This window comes from Triticum urartu, chromosome 7, assembly GCF_003073215.2.
Source record: "Triticum urartu cultivar G1812 chromosome 7, Tu2.1, whole genome shotgun sequence".
In the NCBI taxonomy this organism is placed as follows: domain Eukaryota; kingdom Viridiplantae; phylum Streptophyta; class Magnoliopsida; order Poales; family Poaceae; genus Triticum; species Triticum urartu.
In genome coordinates, this window is record NC_053028.1 from 18,597,329 (window position 1) to 18,607,823 (window position 10,495).

Sequence of the window (10,495 nt, forward strand, 5' to 3'; positions counted from 1 at the left end):
AAAATTACCCATCTAATCAACGGGCCGGGTGAGATTATTTAATACTACTAGGTCTTAAGAGGGAGTATGATGCACCGTAAAAGATCTTATCTCTTGTATGTTATCCTCATGTACCACACAATGGTTAGTGGTGTTTGGTGACATGCTTCTCATGGTCATGCATTAACCATGACTTCCGCCTCTATATGTGAACCGAGCCTACGGAATGGGTGGAGGTGAAGCTGAACAACTGGGCATTCACTAGTAGAAAAAGGGCCTGTTGTACCAGTTCGTAAGGGCCTTTTGTCCCGGTTCCTGAACCGGAACTAAAGAGTCGGTACTAATGCCCTGCTCCTTTAGTCCCGGTTCAATCCAGAACCGGGACAGATGGGTCTCCACGTGGCCTGTGCGCGGAGCCCAGGCATCCACGCATTAGCATTTCTGTGGCTGGAGTTTTTATTTTTTTTGAAAGAGAGGGGGGTTTGGGGGTTTTGGGGGGTTAATTTAGGTGTTTCATATATTGTGTTAGCTAGCTATAATTAATAGAGAGAAGTGTCCTCTCTTATGTCCGTGCTTGGTCGACGCTACGTACTATACATACGTATAGAGAGGACTAGACACGCTAGCTAGCTAGAACGAAGGAAACAGAAGATCGTCATGAACATATATGCATACAGAGAGAAGTGATATCGACCACCTCTCCTTCTCCGAGAGATTGTCGAACAACAAGTTCTCGTATATCTATCCGACACTACCGGCTACATATATACAATAATTATCTCTTACAAATATAATCTCCTAACATACGGACTCATGGTCCACATAGTATTCTACGTCTTCAGCGATCACGTGGTCAAGAAAGAATGCCGCCAATTCCGCTTGAATTGCTCGCATGCGATTTACGCACTTCATATTGTTCGTCAGAGTAGCCTCGCTCACAGGTCATGTGGCGGATGGACTCGCAAACGTAGTATCCACAGAAATCATTCCCTTGTTCCTGCCACAACCACATTACAAGAAATAGAGGTCAATCAAACTGATAAGCAAGAATGCCAAATGGTATTGATGAAACTAGCGCTTGAATCAATAGGAGATGCGCGGAACATGCTACTATAGTACTTACTTTCGGGTGTCTAAATTGCAGCTTCTTCGGGAGTCCCGGAGCTTTTTTGATTTTTCTTATTGGGTTCCGTAGTAATTTCAAAAAATTTCCTACGCACACGCAAGATCATGTGATGCATAGCAACGAGAGGGAGAGTGCTGTCTACGTACCCACGCAGACCGACTGCGGAAGCGTTGACACAACGTAGAGGAAGTAGTCGTACGTCTTCATGATCCAACCGATCAAGCACCGAAACTACGGCACCTCCGAGTTCGAGCACAGGTTCAGCTCGATGACGATCCCCGGACTCCGATCCAGCAAAGTGTCGGGGAAGAGTTCCGTCAGCACGACGGCGTGGTGACGATCTTGATGTACTACAGCAGCAGGGCTTCGCCTAAACTCTGCTACAGTATTATCGAGGACTATGGTGGCTGGGGGCGCCGCACACGGCTAAGGAATAGATCACGTGGATCAACTTGTGTGTTCTAGGGTGCCTCTGCCTCAGTATATAAAGGACTAGAGGGGGGAGGCTGGCCGGCCAAGGTGTGGCGCGCCAGGAGAGTCCTACTCCCTCTGGGAGTAGGATTCCCCCCCCCCCAATCCTAGTTGGAATAGGATTCGCGGAGGGGGAAAAGAGAGAGAGGGGGCCGGCCACCTCTCCTAGTCCTAATAGGACTAGGGGAAGGGGGACGCAGCCCATGTAGGGCTGCCTCTTCTCCTTTCTACTAAGGCCCATCATGGCCCATTTAGCTCCCGGGGGGTTCCGGTAACCTTCCCGGTACTCCGGTAAAATCCCGATTTCACCCGGAACACTTCCGATATCCAAACATAGGCTTCCAATATATCAATCTTTACGTCTCGACCATTTCGAGACTCCTCGTCATGTCCGTGATCACATTCGGGACTCCGAACAACCTTCGGTACATCAAAATGCATAAACTCATAATATAACTGTCATCATAACCTTAAGCGTGCGGACTCTACGGGTTCGAGAACAATGTAGACATGACCGAGACATGTCTCCGGTCAATAACCAATAGCGGGACCTGGATGCCCATATTGGCTCCTACATATTCTACGAAGATCTTTATCGGTCAGACCGCATAACAACATACGTTGTTCCCTTTGTCATCGGTATGTTACTTGCCCGAGATTCGATCGTCGGTATCCAATACCTAGTTCAATCTCGTTACCGGCAAGTCTCTTTACTCGTTCTGTAATACATCATCCCGCAACTAACTCATTAGTTGCAATGCTTGGAAGGCTTATGTGATGTGCATTACCGACAGGGCCCAGAGATACCTCTCCGACAATCGGAGTGACAAAACCTAATCTCGAAATACGCCAACCCAACATGTACCTTTGGAGACACCTGTAGTACTCCTTTATAATCACCCAGTTACGTTGTGACGTTTGGTAGTACCCAAAGTGTTCCTCCGGTAAACGGGAGTTGCATAATCTCATAGTTATAGGAACATGTATAAGTCATGAAGAAAGCAATAGCAACATACTAAACGATCGGGTGCTAAGCTAATGGAATGGGTCATGTCAATCAAATCATTCTCTTAATGATGTGATCCCGTTAATCAAATAACAACTCATTGTTCATGGTTAGGAAACATAACCATCTTTGATTAACGAGCTAGTCAAGTAGAGGCATACTAGTGACACTTCGTTTGTCTATGTATTCACACATGTATTATGTTTCCGGTTAATACAATTCTAGCATGAATAATAAACATTTATCATGATTATAAGGAAATAAATAATAACTTTATTATTGCCTCTAGGGCATATTTCCTTCAGTTCTCCCACTTGCACTAGAGTCAATAATCTAGATTACACCGTAATGATTCTAACACCCATGGAGCCTTGGTGCTGATCATGTTTTGCTCGTGGAAGAGGCTTAGTCAACGGGTCTGCACATTCAGATCCGTATGTATCTTGCAATCTCTATGTCTCCCACCTGGACTAGATCCCGGATTGGAATTAAAGCGTCTCTTGATGTGCTTGGTTCTCTTGTGAAATCTGGATTCTTTGGCCAAGGCAATTGCACCAGTATTGTCAAAAAGATTTCATTGGACGATGCACTAGGTATGCACCTAGATCGGATATGAACTCCTTCATCAGTCCTTCGTTTGCTGCTTCGGCAGCTATGTACTCCGCTTCACATGTAGATCCCGGCCAGAACGCTTTGTTTAGACTGCACCAACTGACAGCTCCACCGTTTAATGTAACACGTATCCGTTTGCGATTTAGATCGTCCGGATCAGTGTCCAAAGCTTGCATCAACGTAACCATTTACGATGAGCTTCTTTGTCACTCCATTATACGAGAAACATCCTTAGTCTTTTCAGGTATTTCAGGATGTTCTTGACCGCTGTCCAGTGATCCACTCCTGGATTTACTTTGGGTACCTCCTGCTAGACTTATAGCAAGGCACACATTCAGTAGTCTGGTACACGCATTGCATACATGATAGAGCCTATGGCTGAAGAATAGGGAACACTTTTCATTTTCTCTCTATCTTCTGCAGTGGTCGGACATTAAGTCTTACTCACCTTCACACCTTGTAACACAGGCAAGAACCCTTTCTTAGCTTGATCCATTTTGAACTTCTTCAAAACCTTATCAAGGTATGTGCTTTGTGAAAGTCCAATTAAGCATCTTGATCTATCTCTATAGATCATGATGCCGAATATATAAGCAGCTTCACCGAGGTCTTTCATTGAAAAACTCTTATTCAAGTATCCTTTTATGCTATCCAGAAATTCTATATCATTTCCAATCAGCAATATGTCCATCCACATATAATATAGAAATGCTACAGAGCTCCACCACTTTTCTTGTAAATACAGCTTCACAAAGTCTGTAAAACAAATGCTTTGATCACACTATCAAAGCGTTTATTCCAACTCCGAGAGGCTTGCACTAGTCCATAAATGGATCGCTGGAGCTTGCACACTTTGTTAGCTCCCTTTGGATCGACAAAACCTTCTGGTTGCATCATATACAACTCTTTTTCCAGAAATCCATTCAGGAATGCAGTTTTGACATCCATCTGCCAAATTTCATAATCATAAATGCGGCAATTGCTAACATGATTCGGACAGACTTAAGCATCGCTACGGGTGAGAAGGTCTCATCGTAGTCAACCCCTTGAACTTGCCGGAAACCTTTTGCGACAAGTCGAGCTTTGTAGACAGTAATATTACGTCAGCGTCAGTCTTCTTCTTGAAGATCCATTTATTCTCAATTGCTTGCCGATCATCGGGCAAGTCAACCAAAGTCCATACTTTGTTCTCATACATGGATCCCATCTCAGATTTCATGCTTCAGCCATTTTGCCGGAATCTGGGCTCACCATCGCTTCTTCATAGTTCGTAGGTTCATCATGATCTAGCAGCATGATTTCCAGAACAGGATTACCGTACCACTCTGGTGCGGATCTCGCTCTGGTTGATCTACGAGGTTCAGTAGTATCTTGTCCTGAAGTTTCATGATCATCATCATTAGCTTCCTCACTAATTGGTATAGGTGTCAAGAAACAGGTTTTCTGTGATGTACTACTTTCCAGTAAGGGAGCAGGTACAGTTACCTCGTCAAGTTCTACTTTCCTCCCACTCACTTCTTTCGAAAGGAACTCCTTCTCTAGAAAGTTTCCGAATTTAGCAACAAAAGTCTTGCCTTCGGATCTGTGATAGAAGGTGTATCCAATAGTTTCCTTTGGATATCCTATGAAGACACATTTCTCCGATTTGGGTTCAAGCTTATCAGGTTGAAGTTTTTTCACATAAGCATCGCAGCCCCAAACATTCAGAAACGAAAACTTTGGTTTCTTGCCAAACCATAGTTCATAAGGCGTCGTCTCAACGGATTTTGATGGTGCCCTATTTAACGTGAATGCGGCCGTCTCTAGAGCGTATCCCCAAAACGAGAGCGGTAAATCAGTAAGAGACATCATAGATCGCACCATATCTAGTAAAGTACGATTACGATGTTCGGACACACCATTACGCTGTGGTGTTTCGGGTGGTGTGAGTTGCGAAACTATTCCACAATTTTTCAAATGTACAGCAAACTCGTAACTCAAATATTCTCCTCCATGATCAGATCGTAGAAACTTTATTTTCTTGTTACGATGATTTTCAACTTCACTCTAAAATTCCTTGAACTTTTCAAATGTTTCAGACTTATGTTTCATTAAGTAGATATACCCATATCTCCTTAAATCATCTATGAAGGTGAGAAAATAACGATATCCGCCACAAGCCTCAATATTCATCGGACCACATACATCTGTATGTATGATTTCCAACAAATCTGTTGCTCTCTCCATAGTACTGGAGAACGGTGTTTTGGTCATCTTGCCCATGAGGCACGGTTCGCAAGTACCAAGTGATTCATAATCAAGTGGTTCCAAAAGTCCATCAGAATGGAGTTTCTTCATGCGCTTTACACCGATATGACCTAAACGGCAGTGCCACAAATAAGTTGCACTCTCATTATCAACTCTGCATCTTTTGGTTTCAACATTATGAATATATGTGTTACTACTATCGAGATTCAACAAGAATAGACCACTCTTCAAGGGTGCATGACCATAAAAGATATTACTCATATAAATAGAACAACCATTATTCTCTGATTTAAATGAATAACCGTCTCGCATCAAACAAGATCCAGATATAATGTTCATGCTTAACGCTGGCACCAAATAACAATTATTTAGGTCTAATACTAATCCCGAAGGTAGATGTAGAGGTAGCGTGCCGACTGCGATCACATCGACTTTGGAACCGTTTCCCACGCGCATCGTCACCTCGTCCTTAACCAATCTTCGCTTGATCCGTAGTCCCTGTTTCGAGTTGCAAATATTAGCAACAGAACCAGTATCAAATACCCAGGTGCTACTGCGAGCATTAGTAAGGTACACATCAATAACATGTATATCACATATACCTTTGTTCACCTTGCCATCCTTCTTATCCGCCAAATACTTGGGGCAGTTCCGCTTCCAGTGACCAGTCTGCTTGCAATAGAAGCACTCAGTTTCAGGCTTAGGTCCAGGTTTGGGTTTCTTCTCTTGAGTAGCAACTTGCTTGCCGTTCTTTTTGAAGTTCCCCTTCTTCTTCCCTTTGCCCTTTTTTCTTGAAACTAGTGGTCTTGTTGACCATCAACACTTGATGCTCCTTCTTGATCTCTACCTCCGCAGCTTTCAGCATTGCGAAGAGCTCGGGAATAGTCTTGTTCATCCCTTGCATATTATAGTTCATCACGAAGCTCTTGTAGCTTGGTGGCAGTGATTGAAGAATTCTGTCAATGACGCAATCATCTGGAAGATTAACTCCCAATTGAATCAAGTGATTATTATACCCAGACATTTTGAGTATATGCTCACTGACAGAACTGTTCTCCTCCATCTTGCAGCTATAGAACTTATTGGAGACTTCATATCTCTCAATCCGGGCATTTGCTTGAAATATTAACTTCAACTCCTGGAACATCTCATATGCTCCATGACGTTCAAAACGTCGTTGAAGTCCCGATTCTAAGCCGTAAAGCATGGCACACTGAACTATCGAGTAGTCATCAGCTTTGCTCTGCCAGACGTTCATAACATCCGGCGTTGCTCCTGCACCAGGCCTGGCACCCAGCGGTGCTTCCAGGACGTAATTCTTCTGTGCAGCAATGAGGATAATCCTCAAGTTACGGACCCAGTCCGTGTAATTGCTACCATCATCTTTCAACTTTGCTTTCTCAAGGAACGCATTAAAATTCAACGGAACAACAGCACGAGCCATCTATCTACAATCAAACATAAACAAGCAAGATACTAATCAGGTACTAAGTTTCATGATAAATTTAATTTCAGTTAATCAAATTAATTAAAGAACTCCCACTTAGATAGACATCCCTCTAATCCTCTAAGTGATTACGTGATCCAAATCAACTAAACCATAACCGATCATCACGTGAGATGGAGTAGTTTTCAATGGTGAACATCGTTATGTTGATCATATCTACCATATGATTCACGCTCGACCTTTCGGTCTCCGTGTTCCGAGGCCATATCTGTATATGCTTGGCTCGTCAAGTATAACCTGAGTATTCCGCGTGCGCAACTGTTTTGCACCCGTTGTATTTGAACGTAGAACCTATCACACCCGATCATCACGTGGTGTCTCAGCACGAAGAACTTTCGCAACGGTGCATACTCAGGGAGAACACTTCTTGATAATTTAGTGAGAGATCATCTTATGATATGGCCATCACATGCAATCAATATAAGCGATATGATATGGCCATCATCATCTTGTGCTTGTGATCTCCATCTCCGAAGCACCGTCGTGATCACCATCGTCACCGGCATGACACCTTGATCTCCATCGTAGCATCGTTGTCGTCTTGCCAAGCTTGTGCTTCCACGACTATCACTACCGCTTAGTAATAAAGTAAAGCATTACATCGCGATTTCATTGCATACAATAAAACGACAACCATAAGGCTCCTGCCAGTTGCCGATAACTCGGTTACAAAACATGATCATCTCATACAATAAAATTCAACATCATGTCTTGACCATATCACATCACAACATGCCCTGCAAAAACAAGTTAGACGTCCTCTACTTTGTTGTTGCAAGTTTTACGTGGCTGCTACGGGCTTAAGCAATAACCAATCTCACCTACGCATCAAAACCACAACGATAGTTTGTGAAATAGACTCCGTTTTAACCTTCGCAAGGACCGGGCGTAGCCATACTTGGTTCAACTAAAGTTGGAGAGACAGTCGCCCACAAGCCACCTATGTGCAAAGCACGTCGGGGGAACCGGTCTCGCGTAAGCGTACGCGTAATGTTGGTCCGGGTCGTCTCATCCAACAATGCCGCCAAACCAAAGTATGACATGCCGGTAGGCAGTATGACTTATATCGCCCACAACTCCTCGGTTCTCTGACTGGCGGAATGGATTTTGACTGGCACTACTTGCCACCTAGAGGACGATCCGATGGGATTCTACTAGGTGTGAAGTGCGAATCACTTGAGGTCATAAACGTAGTAAGAGGAGATTATGCTGTTAAGTTCAGGGTAAGGTCTAAGTTGGATGGGTTCCGATGGGCCTTAGTGACGGTGTATGGCACAACCCAACCTGAATTTAAACCTGATTTCTTGGCGGATCTGGTTAGGATTTTTGGGAATGAGAGGTTTCCAATCTTAGTGGGGGGGGACTTTAACATCATTAGGAGGAAAGAAGAAAAGAAAAATGATCATTTTGATGGGTGGTGGTCCTTTATGTTCAACATGATCATCGAGAGTCTTAATCTCAGGGAGATTGAACTCACGGGGAGACAGTTTACTTGGGCAAACTCTCTTGCTACGCCTAGTTATGAGAAGTTTGACAGGGTGCTTGTGAGTGTGGAATGGGAACAGAAGTACCCACTTGTATCGGTGCACGCCATGTAGAGGCCAGTCTCCGACCACACGCCCTTGTTGGTTACACTAGGGTGAAGCAACACATACTGGCAACAAAAATATTTTCTCTTTCGGACTAAGTTGGTTCGAAAAAAATACTTTCTAGATATGGTGGCAAGAAAATGGGCTAGACCACTTGTGGGTAGTTCTAGCATGGAGCGCTGGCAAAATAAAATTCGTCACCTGAGACAATTCTTGAGGGGTTGGGACAGAAACGAGAGTAGGATTTACAAACAAGAGAAACAACGGCTTATCCAGCTGATTCAGGAGTTAGATTTGAGAGGGGAAATGAATATGCTGGACGAGTTAGAGCAGGCGCTAAGGCCGACGCAGAGTTGAAGCTGTGTGCGTTTCTTAGAGAGAGGAAATGAAATGGGCCCTACGAGCTAAGGTGCTTAAGGTCGTTCAAGAGGATGACAATACTCAATTTTTTCATATGATTGCAAATGGCAAACATAGTAGAAAGAAAATCATCTAGCTTGAGCAAGATGAGGAAACTATCGTGGGTCACGAAAATCTCAAGTTATATATATCCAACTATTACAAGCAACTTTCTGGGCCTCCGGTAGACAACACGGTGGCCCTCGACGAGCTTGAAGTTGATGATATCCCTCAGTTGAGGTAAGATGAGAATGAGATTTTGTCTGCGCCTTTTACTGAGAAGGAGGTTTTTGACGCAATCGCTCAAATGGAACCGAATAAAGCTCCGGGACCAAATGGTTTTCCAGTAGAATTTTATAAGAAATGTTAGCATATTGTGAAAGATGACCTCATACCTATGTTTCATGATTTCTTTAATGGGCATCTACAACTCTTCCATCTCAATTTTGGCACGATCACGCTGCTATGAAAGAAAGAGGAAGCAATTCGAATTGAGCAATTCAGACCCATTTGTCTTTTGAATGTGAGCTTCAAGATTTTACGAAAGTGGCCACCAATAGACTGACATGGATTGCCCATTCGGTAGTGCAACCCAGTCAGATTGTCTTTATGCCTGGAAGACACATCCTGGAAGGGGTTGTTGTCTTACACGAAACCTTGCATGGAATCCATTAGAAAAAACTAGATGGGTTGATTTTCAATGTGGATTTTGAGAAGGCATATAACAAGGTGAAATGGCCGTTTCTACAACAAGCCCTGCACATGAAGGGTTTTAATGGGGCATGGTGGAATCAGGTGGATTCCTTTGTCCAGAAAGGTAGTGTCGGGATAAAGGTGAATGATGACATTGGTCGGTATTTTCAAATGCATAAAGGCCTACGGCAAGGAGACCTGATTTCTCCGATTCTGTTCAACATTGTGGCAAACATGTTGACAGTTCTCATAGGTCGGGCCAAGGAGAAAGGCCTGGTAGATGGTCTTGTTCCCCATCTGGTGGATGGTGGCGTCTCTATTCTACAATATGCGGATGACACTATTATCTTCATGCAGGATGACCTTACAAAGGCGAGGAATATGAAACTTTTGTTGTGCCTGTTTGAACAATTGTCTGGTCTAAAAATCAATTTCCACAAGAGTGAATTGTTTTGCTTTGGTAGGGCCAAAGAATACCAAGACAGTTACAGGCAACTGTTCGGTTGTGATCTGGGGTCATTACTGTTTAGTTATCTAGGCATTCCAATTGATCAGAGGAAACTAACTAATAGGGAGTGGAAATGTATCGAAGATCGATTCGAAAAGAAACTAAGCTACTGGAAAGGAAAGCTTATAGCATATGTAGGACGGTTAGTATTGATAAATTCAATACTCTCGAGTATGCCGATGTTCCTTCGATCCTTCTTCGAGGTTCCTAATGGGGTACGAAGGAGACTGGACTTCTATCGATCTCGTTTTTTCTGGCAGTCCGATGAGGTGAAGACAAAATATCACTTGGCAAGATGGGATATTATTTGTCGACCAAAAGACCAGGGGCGTCTTGGGATTGAGAACCTCGAGATTAA